Source organism: Rhipicephalus sanguineus, chromosome 1, assembly GCF_013339695.2.
Source record: "Rhipicephalus sanguineus isolate Rsan-2018 chromosome 1, BIME_Rsan_1.4, whole genome shotgun sequence".
In the NCBI taxonomy this organism is placed as follows: domain Eukaryota; kingdom Metazoa; phylum Arthropoda; class Arachnida; order Ixodida; family Ixodidae; genus Rhipicephalus; species Rhipicephalus sanguineus.
The window spans coordinates 60,388,776-60,410,555 of NC_051176.1; the positions used below are offsets into that span (position 1 = coordinate 60,388,776).

Genomic DNA, 21,780 nt, shown 5'->3' on the forward strand with positions numbered 1-21,780 from the left:
CGTACGGCTCTGACGCATAGTTTCTCGTTGTTGTTCATACCTACGCGTGGTTGATTAATGGCAAGTGCATGTCATCGTAGTGTCAGCTCACGTGGACGCTTACACACCGCTTTTCACTGTTGTCGTGGGGCCCGGATACGGTATACTCAATGACCGCAGACCGGTGTTCGATCTCTGGCAGGAGACTTCCGGAATTCTTTTGTTCTAAACGGAACTACATGTTCCAATACATCCTTTGCTTTCTTGTGTTTATAACCACCCGGTTTTCGTTTGGAAACGGCTTGTTTTCGTATGGATGCCTTTCTCATTCAAACCGGCGATACCTGGTGTCCGCGCAGCTGCTCAATGCGCTGAATACTCTTCCGTACGAGTTCCTACTCAAGGCTGCAGGCTCGAAAACAAGGACATAATGTCACGTAGTCCGCTTATTCTGGCTATTTTTCTTCTAAATTAAGCAGTTGCACTTAATTATAACGGAAATAGTTTGTTGCTGTTATGCAGGAGAAGAGACGTCCGACTTTTTTGACTGAATTTGGTGCTTCAACTGCAGCGCCTACACGTCAACGTTACTTTGGGGATGTTGATGTTTTCTTCGGGCATTCTATAAATCTTGGAGAAGAAGAAATTACCGATGCTTATTAGGTCTCGTTCTTGGTTCAGTTATATCGCGCCCATCCAGCACCTACCATCCTCAAAATCAGACTCGCACATGCTACGGCAAACAAAAGTGGCCGAATACTATAACAATCACTTCTTCTAAAGGCGTAACGTATTTCAGTGACCAATTACTGCCACCAAAAATAACTGAGAAATTACTGAAATGTTAATATTGCACAAAAGAACAACGAGCTGCCTCGATTATTTCAGTGCGTCCTCGGCAGCCTTCAATATTATCTTTTTATCCTCCGTAAAAGTTGCTTTCCTATATTTTCACCACTTATTTTTCCTGCATTATTTATGAAGACATCACCACCGACAGTGAAAACTCGGCCCTGCCACGGTGGTGTAGTGGTTATGGCGCTCGACTACTGATCCAAAGGTCGCGGGATCGAATCCCGGCAGCGGCGGCTGCATTTTCGATGGATGTGAAAATTTTTGAGGCCCGTGTACTTAGATTTAGGTGCACGTTAAAGAACCCCCGCTGGTCGAAATTTCCGGAGCCCCCCACTACGGCGTCCTTCATAATCATATCGTGGTTTTGGGACGTTAAACCCTAGATATTACTGAAAACTCGCTCGATGTGGCCGCTGTAGAAAGCGGCGATATGGCAACGTACGACACCTTGGACACTATTTTGTTGTTAAATCGCAGCGATACTCACGTCAGTTGCCTCGATAAATCGTGGCACTTGTACAGAATTTACAGTTATTAGGCCTTGAAGAAGGCGTGACCGGCATGGCCAATGAAAAGCTGAAGTGGCCGAAGAAACGCTTCAAGTAGTCAGCCAACATACTTTGAAGCGCTTAGATCAGGAAAAAAATATAAAGCGTCCGAGAACAACCACGAAGCTACTCTTGATACATTACAAAATAAAGATGACCTCACTTTAATTTAATGAACCTAAAATTACACTAAGCATTGCTGAGAAGGCATATGGCTTCGAAACGAGGAAAAAAAAAGGTTCGATGGGCCAATAGCGGAATGTAAGTCTCTCTTACGTTTTCAGAACAGGGAAGGAAATCTTATAGATTGTTCATGGGAAACAGACACACTATGGACCTTAGCAAGCGTGCGTCCTCCCTCTTTGCAACGCAGATGACTTCGCGAAATGCTCTGAAGAGACCTGCTCCAAGATCGTGTGCGGACCTATCAACGACACCTGGTGCTTCACTGGGGCACCGCCATTCGACAGCAAGTGCGAGTGCTGTGACTGGTGCGTCGTCCGAGACCTCGGTGAGAGACATGCGGGGTACCGCGACCCAGCATATAGTTCAGATCCATTTTTAACTGGCTGAAATGCCTCGCTTGCCTGGATTACGTATAATTTTCCTAAAATGCCCTATACATACACAGCTTAACTTTCTGCGTGAGTAGAGTAACTGGTTTTCATGCTATAGATTTGTGTCTTTCGTCTCCGATTTTCCGCCACGAATCTCCCAACCGTCTTTTGATGAGCCCTATCATGTACATGCTCATCTTTTCCGTGCAGTCCCTGAAACCTTTGGCTGTGTCCAAACTTTAAACTATTGGCCAGCGTACGCCCAGGTGGGTGGGTAGGTTCACGTTGAATTGAAACATATTCCGTCGTTGCCCCAACTTTCCCACAACAAGTACATGGGGCTCCTCCTTTGCTGAATCACGCTTTTAACTACGTGTTCCAAGGCAAACCGACCTCGCTTCCAAAAATGAAGAGCTTCTCATTGAATCACCATAAAATGTGTCCCTCCTGACTTCATCGTTGCCCTTTTGGCATTGCTCAAAGTGGTTTTTTCCACCGCTGCTGTTTAATAAATCTTCTCCGCTTCTTTTACTTCGCGCTTAAAGCTCTTTTTTTGTCCCATCGCTTGCACTGCCTGGTCCTCAGGGTTTAGTGACGTCATCAACGCCTCCCACTGGTCTTCCGGATTTTGTTGAATGCTCTGTTCGTCTATGGGAGGAATACTTGGGTCGGTTCGGCATCCCGATACCATGTGGTACATAGTGTCAGGAGTCTCCGAGCAGTATCTACAGTTCCTGCTGAAGTTGCCGGGGTACATTGCATGGAGTAGTGTACCCTGCGAATAGGTGCATGCCTGGAGTCTTCTTTAAGTCACTGCTTGGTCTCTAGTCAGCCTTTTGTGAGCAGGTGTATAGTGGCGCCGTTCTTTATTGTAGTGCGCGAGTATTTCTCAGTATTTTCTGGGTATTCGCTCCTCTGCGTTTCCAGAGTCCGCATATCGCTGCGGAGTAGCCCGTGCGTATGCTCTCGGGTAACGGCATGCGCCGCTCGGTTCCCCTGTAGAGATTCATGCCCCGGTGTCCACAGGATACTTGCGCCTTCGAAGTCGCTCTTGAGACGAATTTGAAGGGCTGATCTCCTAACTGAGCCTTTTAGGAATCTTCGACACGCTTCTTGTGAATCCGTCACGATGGTTACTGACGAAGAACTTGTACTGATTGCTAACGCGATGCCCACTTCCTCTTCGGGGGTTTCATGATTTGCATGTGTCGAATCGGCAGTGAGCTCTCTACCTGTTTCATCCACCACGCTGGCTACATATTTGTTTACCCCTCGGTTTTAAGCAGCATCCGTGTATCGTACGCTCTCATTGTTGCTATAGTTCGCTAGCCTCTGCTGTAACAATTGTGCTTGTGCTTGTTTTCTTCACTTGTCATGTTCCGGGTGCATGTGGCTAAGTATTTTGCACACATGTGTCTTATCCTTGATTTCGTGGGGGATAGACTTGGACAGGTGTGCTTCTTTTTCGACTCTATAGCCGAGATTCCTTAGAAGGGCTTTAGTATGACTACAGGTCTTTTGCGGTCGTTACTTTCCAGCTGAGCCTCAGAGTTGCAGTCCTTCTTTATTTGTGTTAATAGCTTTTTCAGCTATGAATGACAGTAGGATAGCTCGGTATCCGGCGCGCAAAAGCCGATCAGCTCGAGCTGCGAAAGTGCGCTGCATGACACGATGACATGGTTTCCTAAAGGCGTTGATGAGACAAAGATGAGACACGGACCTCTTTTATTTCCTCATCACGTGTTAGTTTACTGCGACTTTGTACAAAGAATCAAAATCAGTACGTTGCAGTGCGCAGTGCCTGGGTGGCGCCACTGCGTATCGAGACTCCTATGAGCCGGCATATTTGAAGTTATAAATGGTGACTTTTTAAAGACGATAGTCTTTCTTGCGGAACTTAAATGACTTAAACGCAGAAAGTTTGGTCCGTCTGTCTTTCTGCTTGTCTGTCTGTCACCCGATTCAGCCACCCGGCCAAAGTTTAACCACTTTCTCAACGTCCAGCCATCTTGAACTGGTAGCGCCGTTCATACTTGTGAACATTGTCGATCAAAAAGCAAATGTTACGCATATCTGAGGCGCAACATCAATACGTCAGTATTAGGCGGTGTGTTCCTTTACTAGAAAATACATAGATACGTAATTCTAAAGGCCCTAGTCTTGCTTAGGCTGTACCGAAATTGCTAGTGTTTTTTGGGCTGCGCTGCAAATGCGACGCTATGAGCCAGATGCGGCGATTGAACATAGAGGAGAAGGACTCTTGTAGTACGGCCGGCAGAAGACTGTCGTCTTTCGACGACATTTGCAGCGAAGAACGCAGATACGCGGCCAATTTTTTTTTTTTTTTGGTTACGCCGCTCGTCTTTGTCAGTCAGCATGCCGGCGTAATAGAGAGAAACAATGAAAAAAAAGAGAGAGTTCACACTGCATCTCATAAAGTTGAGTAACCGTCCCACTTAGCAGCGAAATGCCATAGCCACTGCGACGAGTGACGAATGGAAGAAAAACGTGTGCTTTTCTGCACGGCTCACACTTAGTGCATTACTGACAAATTTCTACACAATGCCTAAAGGCAAGCTATCAAAATTAAAAGAAAAAATTCATTGTCTGATTTGCTGGCTGTAGATGCGTAAAAGTGGAGGCGTCAGTGCACAAGTACTGTTTGTGAGGCGTTATTGGATGAACAACGCGCGACCCTTAAACATCGCATAATATTAATATTCAATTATTGTAAATGTCACAGTTCTCCATGAGATGTGCCGGAACTAGCAAATCTCCTATCTTTATCGAAAAGGAGTGAGGTAACCAGGCTCAAAATGGTTCACCAAATATACTGTGATAAGCTGCTGGTGCGTCCTGAGGATGTAATCGATAAAAGTACAAAACGGGCCTCCCGCGTGAGCCAAGTGCATAATAAGACACAGATTTTGACATACACTAGTTACTATACATAAATATTCGTTTTTAGCAGCGGAGCTGTTTAAGCCGACCGTTACTACGTGCAGAGCGAACAAAAAACGATCATCATCATGAACCAGCACGCAATCTCTCCGTCCTCTTCTTCATCTCCTGCTTCGCTCCAAGAACACGTGCACCGGTTTTTTCGGCGTGGGATACAATATCTCTGACGGGCGAGAGAACGAGTACAGAGAGAGAAAGAGAGAAAGAGCTATAAAGAAAGGGAGAAACAGAAAAAGAAATATACAGAGAGAGAAAGATATAGAAAAAAATTGCTTAGCTCCTGGCTTAGCTAGGCTATGCCAGGATATACGTAGCGTTAGTAAAGGTTCAGCTGATTATTCTTAGCTTTCCAGACTTACTAGGCTTATTAGCCTTCTTCTGTTCATTCTTCGTACGCTGAACCGCTAATTTCCAGGCAATTACTTCGGGATCCGATGAGGTAAGCTTCTCGGCTCTTCTGCGCCGTTGAGCAGCATTTGCGCTCTCCTTCTCCATGGCGTTACCCACCTGCAAACGCCAGTCAGAGGCGCTATCAAGCGGCACCAGCGCAGTGTCAGACGGTGACTGCACAGCGAAGGCGAATAGCTGCGCGCGCGCCGGCGCCAGTGTGTCTGCCATGGCTACGACGTCACTGCTCTCGAATGCGCAGACCAGCAGCGGCGAGTCGCGCGCGGCGGTGGCGGAGTCTGCGCGCGCCGGCGCCAACGTGTCTGCCGCGGCTACGACGCCACTCCTCCCGAACGCGCAGACCAGCAGCGGCGAGCCGCGCGCGGCGGTGGCGGAGAGCGCGTGAGATGCCGGCTCTCGTAACCCAGCTGTGTGACATCACTGATCATCGCGCATGCGCAGCACGGCTCATGAGGATCCACGCGAAATCGGCTCCGGCTAGGCAAGTGTAGCTAACGCTACAAAACCGACACAAAAAGAGATAGAGAAAAGAGATAGCAAACCAGAAAGAGACTGAATCAAAGAAAGAGAGAGAAAGAGATAGAAAGAAAGAGAAAACGAGAATATAGAGAGTAAGAGAAAAAAGGGAAGAAAGTTAAAAATATAGAATGAGCGAGAAAAAAAAAGAAATAGAGAGAGAAAGACAGAGATAGAAATAAACAGAGACAAAAAAGAGAGAAGGAACGAGAAAAATAAAGAGCAACGAGGAAGGCCGCCCAGCTCCGCACTTCCTTCAGGCGTGGCACCACTAGTGCGAAGCTGTCTTAACTTTATTCCAAGTGCGATCGCAAAAACAGTATGTACTACCAAGAAGTTCCCACTCCCTTATGCCTTTGCAGCAGTTTGGTTTTCTTGTAGAAAACCAAACTGAAGTCGAGATTCGGACGGAAACCCGTCTGGTTGGGGAAGACATGATGATAATTAAAATGGACATTGACCACGAAAGTTCACATAAAAACAATGAAATACTTTTTTCATTGTGAACAAGGCTCTCGTGCGGGAGCCGAAACGTCTTTGTTTTCACTTTGTGTTCAGAAAAAGAAAATTGCTGGCTTATCCCTTTGAGACGCTATGTAAACAATTGTGTACACCACTTATTTTTGCTATTTGTATCAACCAGGGGCTAAGAAAGAGCAAGATATCGAGCTTAATTTGGATGAATTGAACCTTCTGCATAGTAAATTTGTCTTCGTGCAACTTTATTTTGGAGTGTACTGTCGCATACGATCACTTTGCTGAAGACACTACCAAGTTCAACGAGTTGTTCGATGTGCCGCTTCTTGCGAGCCACGTGAAAAGTATAATTTTTCTTTGCTCAGAATGGACATAACCAAAAAATAATTTGCAATGTATTTCGAGCCTGAGATTTCATTCTATTTATGCCAAACAGAGCATGAATGACTTCAGGATAAATAGATATTTAATTACAACCAAACTAGGATTAGTTACTATAACACACATAAATGAACATATGACATTATTTTTGTTGCGATAGAATATCGAGTGTCTTGAAATAACGTTGTATGGATTTGACACGTTTGCAGACAATTCTTCATAGGTGGGGTTTCAAAGGGTTATGCTAGATCGGGGTGGCGAAAATGAAACAATTGCGCATTATATAATCTTCTTGTTACAAGGTATTGATCGAAGAGAGCCATAAGCACTTTACTAAAGCTTGCTTTTTGTTGTTGTTGTTTTTCACATGCACAGTGTGCGGTAAACGGGCTCGGTCGATCAGCAGCTCCAATCCGTACGCCTCCTGCCAGGCCAGTTGCGGACGCCTCTCATGAGCCACTCGTGAGGTGAAGGCCCTTGGTTACTCACCGGTAGTCTAGAACAGTGCACAATACATGGGACGAACAACATATTAGATTACTAATAGGATAGAAAGTTCGGCTAGTTGGTACGTTAACATGTTTGGTGGAGCGCTTGTCCTGTGCAGTCTTGGCATTTTCGCGGTGCAGTAAACACGTTAGGAAGTTCCCGAATAGGGGACCAAAACGTTTCGGGGCCCCAAAGAAATAGCGTCGAAGTCACTGCACATTCCAGAGACAAAAACAGCGCTTGGGCGCTGCCTCAGGCACCACGCTATTCCTAGGATTCAGTGGGGATCCCCAAAACTTGCCCCAAGACCTCTCCCTCAAAACATGGCGGCGCCCGTCGAAGCGACATCTCCCGCACAAGACCACACTGACTCGATATCTGATTAACTCATGACATTATGCATAAATGAATGCTGGTATATGCTGTCGCTTTCTCACATCTCATGCGAGCAACAAAGACTAGCCGAAAAATAGCCGATGTTTTTAAGAGCAGTTGTCGATTTGAGAGCTCGTAGGGTTAACGCAGTTAGTGGCTCAAAGTTGGATTGCCTGGGCTGATGACAACAAGTAATGAGGGCTCACAAAATCGATGGTGATTACAAGCCAATTCATTACGTCTATGCCTTTTAAATAGCCATTTTAAAGAATGCGTGTACCGCAGACAAGCTCACACATGAGCTTTTGATTATTATCTATCGTATACCTTACATTTCTGTCCGCCGTGGCGCTGCAAGTGCAAGACGCAAACAGGAACGTAAGACCCTATGCGAAAACTCGTAACGCCTGTGTGGCTCAAAGCCAGCACACACGAAGCACTTTGGGGCCTCAAACTTTTGGGGTTCCTATTCGAAAACTCATTTCAATCACTAGTCGCCGGAGTTTGCGCGTTCGCGCCTTCTCGCAAGCACGGCGGCAGAAACCAGTACCAGGCTCCATTGTGTCTTTCGTGATAGCGTGAAATAAGATGGCGCGTTGTCTTTTATTGTATATACAAATAGCTCCTAAGTATAGTGTAACGGCGTACGTGATCTTGCTAGGCATGAACTCGCTTCTTTTGCGGCGTCCCTCTCGCCCTCGACGACATTTCAGAGAGAGTGAGAGAGAAAAAAAAAGAAGAAAACGAAAGAAAACGAAAAGAAGAAAAAAAAGCGATAAGTACTGTGCACAACCGTAAGTCGTTGAGTCCACGTGTGATTATGATTACCAGATGTGGACTGAACGACTTTCGGCCGTGCAGAGTACTTTTCGCTTTATTTTCGTTTTCTTCCCCCTTTTTTTTCTTCCTCTCTCTGAAATGTCTTCGACGGCGAACAGAAGAAGCGAGTTCGCCGGTAGTTTAACGCATCCCCTGACGAAGGAAGGACCCCTCCCGAAACTTTTGGGAAATAAATATTTATTTCACTGTTGAAGAAGAGAGAGGGCCGGGGGGAGATTACTACACCAAATTGTACTACGGTATTGCTCCAGTGTAGCACAGTCACAGCAGCGGCAGTTCACACAATCAAACATAGTTTACAATGGTGTGCCAAAAGGCAGCGCAGATTGAAAGATTGTGTTTACAGAGTATCGCGCGTTGGGGGGCTAGTTGGTATGACAGCTTTTTCTGTGACTCAAAATGGGCAAAAAAGACACAGTCCGAGCCACTCGTCTTTATTTGGAGGGAAAAAATGAGCTGAGAATTAAATATGTCGATGAAATTTATTTTATCATAAGAGTGCCACACGTACACCATACATGGGTATTAAAATAGGCTTAATTTTGTCACTTGAAATAAAACAATGCCACGTATTTTTGCAGCGTAATATTTAGCAGTCTTGGTTGGGCATTCTTCATCAGTTTCATAAAAATGGACGATGAATATTTTTAAAACGTCCCTAAAATGTTGCAATTTTCGCTAATTTTGCAATTATGGCATTTTTTTGTTTTATAACGAAATAAATATGCGATGCTCTTGCATACTTTTTTTGCTTACCTAGCGTAATACTTTTCTTAGTCTTGTGAGAAACATTTTCAGCTTCAGCGCCTTAGCCAAAGTTGTGAAAAAAGACCCCTCAGTTTGAGGTCAGCCAGAAGCCATTGCTTAAAAATCAAAGTTCGTCATTTTTTCAAAAATGTGCTGAGTGACATAAATTTAACTTTCGGTAGAACGATAGTGCAAGTGGTGTAGACGTACGAAAAATCAATTTTGGTGGGCACAATGCGTTAAATTTGAGTGATAGGCCTCCAAAGTTATGAAATCTGAAAGTTGTAAAAGTGCTTTTTTCCACCTGTAGGTAAACATGAATTTTTTCCTAGAAATCCGTGATAATTTTCGCAAAACGAAGGTTCCCATTCCTTTCTCTAGAGACATTTTCCTAGCTCAAAGAAAAATTTATTGCAAAACAAAAAATAATCGGGACACCCTTTGGTCCGTCCTTATCTGAACACACCCTAACAATTTTGTGCTTGCCTGGTTCATCTCGGCCGTGCCAGATGGCACCACCTATCCGGCCTCTCGGGGGCTTTAGGCCTTTCACGTTTACTACTTCAGTATTCTAGGTCACTCTATAGCTTCGGTAATCCGGCTCAAACAACGTGGTCGTAATTGGCGCTCGCACTTCGGCTTATTTTGACTCGGCGGCTGGAGTAAATCGGATATCGTGGCTAGCCACAAATGACGTGAATTCGCGAGATATGGCCGTAAGCGTAAAACGCATCCGGCGAGCAGTTTGCTTTCCTTAAAAGCAAGTCTACGTTCCGTAAAGGTGCGCGCATGCGCAGATTCCATCCGGTATTCTGGTAGCATAGTAGCGTTAAAAGGATACGGACAAGCTAAAAACCTCTACTAACTGTACCCCATAGTGCATGGTGGCACCATCGGTATTGATGCCATCAGGAGAATTGGTATTAGTTGTTCTATCTGTGGGATTATCGGCTACACTCCCTCTAAAATCGGCCTATAGAAAGAGGGTAGAAACATGCACGATACGGAGCGGCGAAGCTAATTTACTAGGACGATAATTTACACATTTCTGCGGCTAGCAGAAATGTGTAAATTGAACCCAGTAGTAAACAATGATGGCTTTGCACGAATGATGGCTTTACACGTTGTTCGCAATCCAGTTCAGGAGCCGCCAGTAATTTTTTCGTTGTCCATATTGAATTTGTGCATCACAGTTGTTTCGCTAGGTCACTTTCACTGTCATAATACAGAAAGGAAAACTCACAGAATTGTTCGCGATTGACATAGCCACCGATCGGGAATGCTGTCAGGTAGATAGCATTAATGGGGTTATGTTTTCCAGCTGAAGAAAATGTCCAGTAAACAAGAAGTGTGCGACGTGGTTATACACACATCACCTCCATAACAAAGCAGGGCCTTGAAAGTTTCTCATTGACATGCTAATTATGGTAATGAACAAGAGATTTCTCATTAACCTAACTATATGAATGTCACAAACATACACGTTACCGGTGGCCCGTAAATTTGATTATCAACTTTATGTACGTAGCTTCATTCGGGTAAAGCGATGCCCGTTTCGTGTTAGCAGCTAAATTTATACATTAAGTTTTAGGGTTTCCTAACCTCACCCTGAAAGCATACGTCAACAGGTTTGCACTGAATCAGCTATGGCGCCCCACGATAATAAAACTGAAATAACAGAGTCTACTATAGAATGCCATGCTTATTTGTAAATATGACGTACGAATTTTGGTGCAATCAAGCTCGTGCTTAAAAAACTGACATATCTCCATCTTCGATCTGTCAACCTTCATCACAATACTCCATTGTAACTCTAAGGGTAGAATTAAAGAAATACATTTATGGTATGATTATCAAAAACTTTCTTTTGGATATTTAGACACTTTTAGCTTTCTTATTCGCATTGTAAATAGGGTAAGTGTGTAGCGGTCCCTATTCAACAGCCTCAACAGCCTTGCTTTTCACAGATGCAAGAAAAAGTCAGAACACATGCACTTCTAACAACATCAGTATTTACACATTTATGCGTAACTTCCCTGCTTCCTTGTACCAGCATTTCAATCCTGACCAAAACACTTACAACGCAACAGGGACGTCTGTATTTGTGCAATTTGATCTATGCTGTTCTGAATATTTAGGCTTTCCGTTTATTTTACTGTGAAATCGGTTAGGCAAGAATGTTTATCTCCAACTTAAATGGCTTGCTGTTTTTTTTTTTGTTAACGCAGATTGCCTACCCTATGGCTGACGCTTCCCGAGGCAAGACTATGTTGCGGAGTAAAAGATAACGTGAAACCTTCAGCGTCATTTTTTTATTTTTCCGGGTTTGAGAGATATTCCCTCTTGGACAAGTACCCCATGCATTCCGTGTACCGTGAGACTGTATTGGCAGATTCTATGCATACGCAGTCAAAAGCAGAAAGCTCCAGCAACCCTGCCATGGCCCGTGCGTTTGAAAATGTGCCAACGATATTTAATTTATTGTGCTAGCAGTTATATGGACACTCCAGGAGCATTTTTCCGTCGCTGTGAAGTTCCGTATCATGTCCATATTAATGGCATCGCCCCGCACGTCGTGCGCTCCACGTGCGAGTGAAAGCGTGCGAAGGCTGCCGACGAATGCGGCTCAAGAGCGGATACGCACTGGCCGTCTCCGTCACGCGAGAGGCGCATGGAGGGGTCCCGGAGAGGTGGCTGCGAGGTTCCGGCAGGAACTGCGAACTTTGACCGGCCAGGCGTTGTCGCCCGCGGTCGCGCGCACCATATCTTTATAGGGATCAGCAGACGGCCATACCTTTGTACGTGTTGCGTTCCCATTGCAAAGTTGGCGATGATTTTTATTGCAAACAACACGAAGCTCGCTTCTATCGCTGCGACGGCCGCGTTTCCTTACGCCAAAATTTTGTTGAGTTGAACCAGGTCACATGCTAACCCAGGCAAAAATTTGTTGCAAGTGGGACCAATTGAAGTGGTTTATCGAACAGGGACCAGTTGGCTAGTGAGACCGCTTGACAAGTGGGACCACTTGCAAGGTGGCATCGCTCATACCGCGTCTGGGCGTTTAGTAAGGACCAAGTTAAAATATTTTGACGTTTAGTAAAAATTTTCCTTTTCTTCCATCGACTTCTCATTTCTCTTGAAGCTTTTCCTCACGTCCTGTATCTTTTGTAACAGGATCGTCGAAATCTTGTCAATGGTGGCCTTTACCCATGTGTCATTTTCTGAGCCCCAGTGTGTCACAGTTTCTAAAAAGAAAGGCGACATTAATAAATGAAAAGTAGAGCTCATTGTACTTCAATACAGCAAGACTATACTTACTAATGATCAAGACCACCTTTTTCAGGGCTCATGTGTTTTCTCATTGTGGCGTCGGGATTTTTGTAATCTTTCGGCGCCAACTTTCCGCCAAAGGTCCTATTTGCAATTTGAAACGCAGTTTGAAAATGCAATTTGAAACGAAATGCCAGGAGTGTACGTGAACATGCTTACCCTACCACCACAAATATCGGTGGAGGCTTTCTGGGTGGCAGCCTGTGAGTCAACTGTCAAAGAAAAGCAAAAAGACATCATAAATAGCTGACTGACTCATTGGGCATCACATTCTCATAGTAACACGCTCTGAGAAACAGTTTAATGGAAAGCTCTGGATAATTTTGGCTCCCGTAAACTGGTAATTTTGCATTCCTCCACATCAGGATGCAGCTGATGAAGCCTTTCACCTAGCAAATTATCAGAACACCGTAGCTGCTTAGCCACCACGGCAGGCCTTCACAAATGGATAGTTTGGCTTTTTCAGCAGGCTGTCTCCTCATGTTATCACTTGCGACTAGATCTGGGCTTGGGTGGGGGGAGGGGGTCTCCGGTTATTTCAGTGTGAGAGTGCCCCTCAATATGGTTTTTTTTAGAAAGGCAGCCTGCCATTGAGAAACATATTGCAGGTAATTCAACTGAGAACATAAAACATGTCCCGAAGTGAAACACTGGCTGTGGTGTCATATATGTTAACTATAACACGGTAAAAAAAGTCATTTAGAGGTATTACTGACAAAGGTCATTATTTGAACATTAAGAAGGAGTGCTTTTTTAAACATTGTCACCACATGAACATGTGATGAGGTAAGATACAGACATACAGCTATCCAACACTTATTTCACGTGGCTAATGAGAATTCCAGACAGAAGAACAGCTCAGAATCAAAACATGAACCACAAATGTTGGGTACACAAACTAGTTAAAGCTTGTTTTGTATAGTCGTTTAAATTATACAGATAAAATCACTTTAGGCAGGTTACATTTAAGAGCATGGTTGACAACAGACATGCATTTTTATTAAGAGAATAGGAAGTACACGTGAGAAAATAACGTGGCCCTATTTTCTGCCGTAGCATTTCGTCTGAAAATTATTATGCAGGAAACTAAGGTAATGTGCAACAGTCTCGGAAGAAAACACCGCTTTGCGATAGGTAGCGAGGCACTGCAATTTGTAAAGGAATACGTCTACTTAGGACAGGTAGTAACCGCGGAGCCGAACCATGAGACTGAACTAACTAGGAGAATAAGGATGGAATGGAGCACATTCGGCAAACACTCTCAAATCATGAACGGTAGTTTATCACTAACACTCAAGAGGAACGTATATAACAGCTGCATCTTGCCGGTACTTAGCTACGGAGCAGAAACCTGGAGGCTTACAAAGAGGGTTCAACTGAAACTGAGGACAACGCAGCGAGCAATGGAAAGGAAAAACGATAGGCGTAACCTTAAGGGACAAGAAGAGAGCAGAGTGGGTCAGGGACCAAACGCGTGTTAAGGACATCTTAGTCGAAATGACGAAGAAGAAATGGACATGGGCAAGACATGTAGCGCGTAGGCAAGATAACCGCTGGTCAATAAGAGTGACTGGATTCCAAGAGAAGGCAAACACGCGAGGGGGAGACAGCAAGTTAGGTGGGCAGATGAGATTAGGAAGCTTGCGGATACAACGTGGCAGCAGAAATCACAGGACCGGGTTGATTGGCGGAACATGGGAGAGGCCTTTGCCCTGCAGTGGGCGTAGACAGGCTGATGATGATGATGATGATGATGTGACGTGATGCTGAAACACCATTCTTGAGCCACAGTGCCGCTGGAAGGCCTTTCGTAGACCTTTTGAGATGAACGGCTTTTGTATGATAAATTGCTGAGACGGACGCCACCACGTGACCTATACGCGCATCCGAATCTTCCGCTCGCAAGGGTAGAGCGATGAGGAGAACGGTAGAGAGCAGGGACAATATTCTCTTTACCCCTTTTGGACAGTGGTAGGCAAAGCAACCCGACAAAGGGGGCAAACTCAACAGGCAGCCTGACAAAGGAGGTGGACGACAGGCACTGAAGGGAAGGGGCGGGGGCTGGCTTTGGGGGGGGGGGAGGTGAGGCGATCGCCGCTGCCGCCCCTCCTCCTCTAGATCCGCCACTGCTATGGCTTCAACGGAAGTTTTGCAATTAGAGCACAACACCTACAAAGGTATGAGCCGTCTGCTGATCCCCTCTAAAGATACCGCGGCACACCCGACCACACCCGCTGGTACAAAGTACGCACTTCCTGCCGGACTCACGCAACCCCCCCCCCCCTTCCCAACCCTCCGGCTCCTATCTCCATGTGCCCATCGCGGAAAGGAGACGGTCGGCTCGTTTAATCTTTGCTTAAGCCCCGTTCGTCGGCAGCGCTAGCGCACTTTCACTCGCACATGGAGCATACGACGCGCGGGGTGATGCAATCGCGATTTGGACTTGATAAAATGATGGCGAAGGCAAATCTATATAATTGCTATCGCAAAACAAAGAAAAGCAATATAGCTGCGGGCTAAGATCGAATGCAAGCACGGCTACAGCCTGAATTACGGCACATCCGATTATAGTGGACACGTTACTGTTTTCCGACATCGCGCGCCGAATCGAGCAAGTGGTACCCGTGCCGGTATCGCGAATTTCGGTCGCCTCTATGCCTTGGCTCTGAAAAGCTTTGTAATTCGGCGTTGTAGCAAAACATCCACGTGGTGTGGCTGGTAATTGCGAGCTGCAACCGCAAAGAATATCGGTCGACTGCCTAAAGCTTGTTTCAGCAGTGCCCTCACCGGAAAAAAAAAAGGAAAAAGCTTTCACTTGCTGTGAATGGGCCCGTTAGTTACGCTCGCTCTCGCCTGGAAATTTATTCTATTCTTCACGGAGTACTAAATAGCGTGTTTGAAGCTCAGGATCAGAGCGAGTGAGCTCTCCGATAACAGCCAACAAGCGCCGTCGTCTTTTTTCTTGCCGATCGTGATGGCTTGCAAGATACCAGCCTTGTCGACGACATCCGCTTCCTGAACGATCGCGATCGCTTGAAAGGTAACTCAAGCTCGTTACATCCACTGCTACCGCTTCTACAACTATTTGACACGCGGCGATAACAAAAGCACCATATCGGGCGCTAACGCACAGCACGCGCGACTAAGAATACAGAACTACACCGCGATGTGTCGTGGTTCATGGTAACCGCATGCCCCGCATTAGCCGGATTCTCTCCTACTCCACCGCTCCGGACGCGATGACAGCATTGAGGTGCACCATTTCCCCGCAGCCGCAGCGGCCGTTTGATTTGAAAAATGCGCTTACAAAATATCGAGCCTGCGCTACCGCGACTTTCGTTGCCTTTCAATAATGTTACTGTGGATTTTCCCTGATGGGAGCACAATTTCCCTGAGTTTTCCCTGAGAATTTCCAGACAACCCAAAATACCTGAGAATTCCCGGTTCTCCCGGTTTTTCCGGTCGGTAGATACCCTGATGAGTGACTGATGGCACTACACGGCTTCATGTGCATAGCATAAAAATGCTAAGTGCATCAGCTCAAGTGACTGACTGATAAGAGGAATGACTTTAAACATATCCATGGAAGTGCACTGACCAATGCATATATACTACGAAACTTCTGAATGCATCGCTTTACGTGATGAACGAAAGGAATGACTTTAAAGCATTACTTATACAGGTAACTACATTGCGCTACACGAATACACTTCAAAACTACTGCATTCATCACATTACGTGTGGATTACAAACAAAAGATGAAATTGCAAAATATTATGTATAGATGAAACGTGACTACGCTATGTACATACATTACAAATATGTTTAATGCATGAATTGAAGGGATAACAAAAAATGACTGCAACACGTGATTTTCAACACGAACCATTCTTCTGCCGACTAAAGAAACTTTGACCGCTTCTCTCTATCTATCTATCTATCTATCTATCTATCTATCTATCTATCTATCTATCTATCTATCTATCTATCTATCTATCTATCTATCTATCTATCTATCTATCTATCTATCTATCTATCTATCTAGCCGCCTACGTCTGGGCGCTCTCGTGGTCGTCTCCTTAAGTTTGTATGAACCAAAATTAGCATAGGAGGACATGAGTGCATGACGAACACGACTGACAGGTCATGAGAAACATAACGTGGCATGCTTGTCGCATACGTCAAGAAACCCTTTGCCTTAGTCGCGTGTGGCACATACCCGCCTACCATGGCCCAAGGAATGCGGGTATTCGCCACACCGGATTTATAATTGCTTCGTGACGATTTCTTTTACCCTCAGCCGTCTTTCCACGCCGTGGTCACCCTCTCAAGATCAAACGCATCACATGCCGTACTTCATCTTTTGCTAATTCGTTCATTCTAAAAACCATTATTGAATGGAAGCAGCTGCCTTGTACAATCGCAACGGAAACGAATATTTCGGAATTCAATGAGCTTCTAAAAAGTGATAACAAAGTTTAGTCTTCATTCAAGTTCTGGGCCCGTATTCACAGAAACGTCTGGCATGAAAATTTGCGTAAGAGAATATTTCAGCCAATCGCCATGCGGGACATATGTTGTTACCGCATACGTGATTTGGGTATGAGCATCTGTGTAGTGGGGAACAGGGAGGTTGTAGTAGAAGAGGACGTTCGGCTAGTGGAAAAGGAGAAGAAGAAGAAAGCAGAGCGAAACTGACCGGAGCCTGGTGCGCCGACGTTGTTGGAACTTTCAAGGAAGCTGACCGGAGGCTGGTGTGGTGCTGCCGGCTCGGTGCTGCGCCGTGCTTTTGTCTCCTCCTAGCCTGCTGATCTGTTACGGGGTGTTGGTCGCGGTTCGGGCGGTAGTGTTTTTGTGATTTTTCTTTCGACTTTCAACCTTTTCTGATCTTATTGTACTGAGAGTACCTGATGTCTCTCTCTTCTCCAGGTCAGAGGACTTTCCTCTGGAGGGCCTCTCTTCCCACTAATGACATGCCTATAGAGGCTTTTTTGCGCAGTGGTATCCACAGCGTTCCTGTTGCACTAGTGCCGACCAATGGGGGATTAATGCGTGTGAAGAATCCGAAGGTCATTCAGGAGGAACTGCGGAAAGCAACCTCACACTACCAGAGTATCACCGATGTTCGACAGTTTGGCAGGGGCGGCGTTTTGTGTTGCCCTCCGGACCAAGCCTGTGTATCTGACCTGTTAAAATGCGCATCCTTTGCATCCCATCCGGTGAGCCCATTTATTCCTGCTCATCTCGCCTGCGTTAAAGGCTTAGTTCGCGGAGTTGACTCGAGCCTGTGCGCTTCAGAGGTCTTGGAAATGTTTTCTGCTGCCGGGGCCATATCACTGTATCGATGTTCAAGAGTATCTGACAATCAAAGAGTCCCCACAGAGTCAGTCATTGTGACATTTGCCGGCATAAATAGGCCCACAAAGATTAAGGCGTGGCCCTTAATATATAGAGTTGAGGCACTTGCTCCCCGTCCACCGCAATGCGTTCAGTGTTGGCGATATGGTCACTCCATTAAGGGATGCCGATCATATCCTCGATGCCGCTCATGCGGAGAAGACCACGACACTAAAACATGTGCTTCTCAGAGCGAAAGATGCTGTCTTTGTCAAGGTTCACACCCAGCCGATCATTCAAACTGCCTAGCGAGAGCTCAAGAGCTTCAAATTTTAGAAATTATAGAAAGGAAGCCATGCTCACGCCGCGAAAGCTCGAGCTATAGTATTAAAGAGATCCTGCTGATACACTGAAGCTGCTGCTCGTCATTCGCAAGCCGTGGATACAACTATAGGCGAGGTTCTAGCCGCTGCTGTTGAGAAGGCAGTGTCGAAAGCACTGAGCGCACTTTTTGAAAATCTTTCAGAGACAATTGGACAAGTTATGACAGAACATATGACACAAATCTTGAAAGTTGCTGGGCGAACTGCAATTCATACAGGTGTCATGCACAACCATGAGGAACTAACAGAGGATCCTGTGATAGAAGCCGTATCTGGCGCTTTTGATGACACTGAGACTACAACATCTCGTTTCGAACAGGAGGGTGGTAGTATCTCGGAGACCACTTCCCAAAGCATAGAAGGTATGGATTTGGACATTAGAGCCACTAAATGTCGGGCTGCCCCTTACTCCCCGAAATCCGTTCTCTTACATAGACTGAAAACAAAAAATGTCGAGATCACAGTCCACCGAAGGAAGATTTCCTAAAAGACAGCATTCTCCAGAAAGCTGTTGAAACTGCTGGTTTACAGTCAACATAGGTTCATTAAAAGTACTGCAGTGGAATTGCCGATCAATTTTTTCAGCAGCAACTGAGTTGTTACACCTTTGTGCAGAACTTTCTCCTGATTTAGTTCTATTGCAAGAAACCTGGCTTTCTACAGAAAAAAGTTTCAATCTAAATAATTACCATTGCTTTCGTTTGGATCGCCGTTCTTGTAGAGGGGGCTTAGTGTGTTTTATCTCTAAAAACATCTGTCATAAAGCGAAGATTACCCATTATTCCATATCTACAGAGAGTGAAATATTGGCAGTCGACGTAAATATTCCTGGCTACACACCATTTTCCATAGCCAATGTATATTTTCCTGCAGGCGTTATGAGTACTAATTCACTGGATTCCGCACTAGCAGCATGCAGAAAGAACATAATAATAGCAGGAGATTTTAACTCTCACCACATATCATGGGGTTACCGATCCGATGCCTGTGGTAAACGGCTGCTAGAATGGTCCAGCTTGAATGGTCTTCATTGTGTAAATTCCAGAACCCCTACTTATGTATCTGGCCTATCACGTTCTGTCATAGACCTGACCTTTTCAAGCTCCGGTTGCATCATTTCGTCTTGGTCTGCCATCACATCGGCCACAAACAGTGATCACCAACCAATATTTTTTGAAATAGTGTGCCCACTTACGTCATTAAGCAAATGTGTTCGCAATTATGTCAATTACAACAAATTTAAAGATTCATTACGGTCACTCTTAAACAAACAGACAGGACTAAGTGACCAAGTAAAGGCACTTAATTTCTGTCAACTATTAGGAGATAGTGTGAAAAAAGCTAAAGTCAACTATAGGCGGCGCTCATGCGCCATGGTGGAATCGTGACTGTGATCGCGACTACAGGCGATGTAAAGCAGCTTGGAAGAAATTACTTTACAACCAGTGCCCACGTAACTGGAAAGATTATAAATATGCTGCTGCTACATTTAAGCAGACGATTGACAAAGCCAGAGAAGATTATAACTCCAAATGATACAGTTATATGTCAGAGACAAAAAATAAGAAAGCATTATTTAGGTTTGTGAGACACAAAAAGATTGTTCCGCCACCAATAAATTTAGAATCAACTTGTTTATCAGCCGCAGAATTGGTTCAGTCACTAGAAACAGTTGCGAAAGGATTGGAGTGTCGCTTCACATCGGTGTTACGCTACCATTTGTCTGTTACAGAAAAAACCAATGAATATAAGGCAGCGACCTTAGAAGAAATAACGAAGTAGTAAAGTCACTACTTACCAGGCTCAGCACCGGGCCCAGATAATATAACTGCAGCCATGATAAAAATGTTTGATTTATCTCCCATCGATCTCTGTAACTTTCTTAATTTTTCTATAGAAAATGCCTGGATTCACCCAGATTGGAAAGTTGCCAAAGTAGTACCGCTGCTTAAAAAACAGGGCGCTGGTTATGCAATAGATAACATTCGGCATATTTCCCTCACGTCGAATCTCGTAAAACTAATAGAGCGATTATTATATAGACATCTTGAAGAATGGGTTGAAGCAAAACATATACTGAATGAATCGCAAATTGGATTCCGCCCTGGACGCTCTATTTGGTGTGCCCATGTCGATTTGGAAAGTAGAATTAAACTTGCTCGGCACAAAAAACAGTATGCCGCCCTAGTGACCTTAGATATTGCGAAGGCATATGACAGCGTAGAACACGCCATCTTGATTAGTAAACTCCGAAGTGTAAATGTTCCTGAATATATAATTGCATGGATACAAAATTTTCTAAGTGGACGTACATTTTATTGCTCACAGAACGGGTTATCTTCTCAAAAATACAAACAAACAAGGGGAGTTCCTCAAGGGTCAGTTCTCTCGCCCATTTTATTCAATATATTACTAAGTTCGATTCCTTCGCGCAACGACGTGTAAGTGTATGTATACGCGGATGACATTGCGTTCTTTGCATCTTCGAGTGATATACAATCGCTGTACAACATTCTACAGTCATATTTGAATGATATCGAAATATGGCTTAATGACCTGAATTTGTCTCTGAATGTTAACAAAAGTGCTCTTCTTGCTTTTCCATTGACTTTTCCCGTGCATATCGCACTTATGTACGGCCAGGCCTTTACTCCACAGGTCGATTCATTAAAATATTTGGGTATAATATACACGCCTAATCTTAATTGGAGCTCGCACATTGAGTACGTTGCAGCTAAAGATTTACGTGCAATTGGATTATTAAGACGAATCAGCAGCACTCGTTTTGGAATGCGTAGAAAAACATTGTTAGTGATCTATTGCATGTATGTCCGCCCAATATTAGAGTTTGGATGCATTTTGTTCTGTGGAAGACCTGCTTATGAATTACGCCCTCTTCTAACTATAGAACTTGAGGCGTTACGTTTATGTCTCGGACTTCCAAAATTTGTTGCTAATAATATACTTTACCATGAAACAAACCTGCCGTGTCTACAAACAAGGTTTAGAATTTTAACAGTTCAAACATTTCTAAACATATATGCCTCCCAACACAGACGCTCCCAATATGTATTTCTTAGAGAGCCGTCCACATTTTTTGAAAGTGAATGGTCTCGACTACATCGCCCTCAAATAATTTTCGTGCAAAAGCTCCTGGAGCCATTACAAGTGACATTTAGTGATATAACCTACCCAAACGCACTCGAACACACAGCAGTAATAGAATATGATGACATATTTCCAAAAAATGCTAAGTTATTGCCCTTTAGTTATTTAAACGGGTTGTTGGAAGACCACCTTAAAAACGCACGGATAAATTCAGTAACAGCCACAGATGCTTCTGTTACTGATGAGAAGGCAGGGGTGGGAATTTATTCAGCAGCACTAAATTGGCCGTTTTCCCTTCGTTTGCCCGACTTCACACCAATATTCCAGGCAGAATTAATCGCAATTATTCTAGCTTTGCGGAAACTCCCAGCACATATCTCTTGAGCAGTTATATTACGGATTCCTTGTCTGTGTGTACGGCATTAACAGTGCCACAGCCGTCGAGCTGCCTAACAGAACTTTACTAATATATGCCCGATCACGTACGGC

General features: G+C 44.7%; 1 long non-coding RNA gene across 1 annotated transcript; it reads left to right on the forward strand.

The window, feature by feature from the left end:
• Positions 1-1,761: 1,761 nt before the first annotated feature.
• LOC119385559 (uncharacterized) lies at positions 1,762-11,433 on the forward strand. Its single transcript, XR_005182187.2, has 3 exons — positions 1,762-1,893; positions 7,058-7,149; positions 11,362-11,433. It is a non-coding gene; the product is annotated as an uncharacterized LOC119385559 (long non-coding RNA).
• Positions 11,434-21,780: the final 10,347 nt, after the last annotated feature.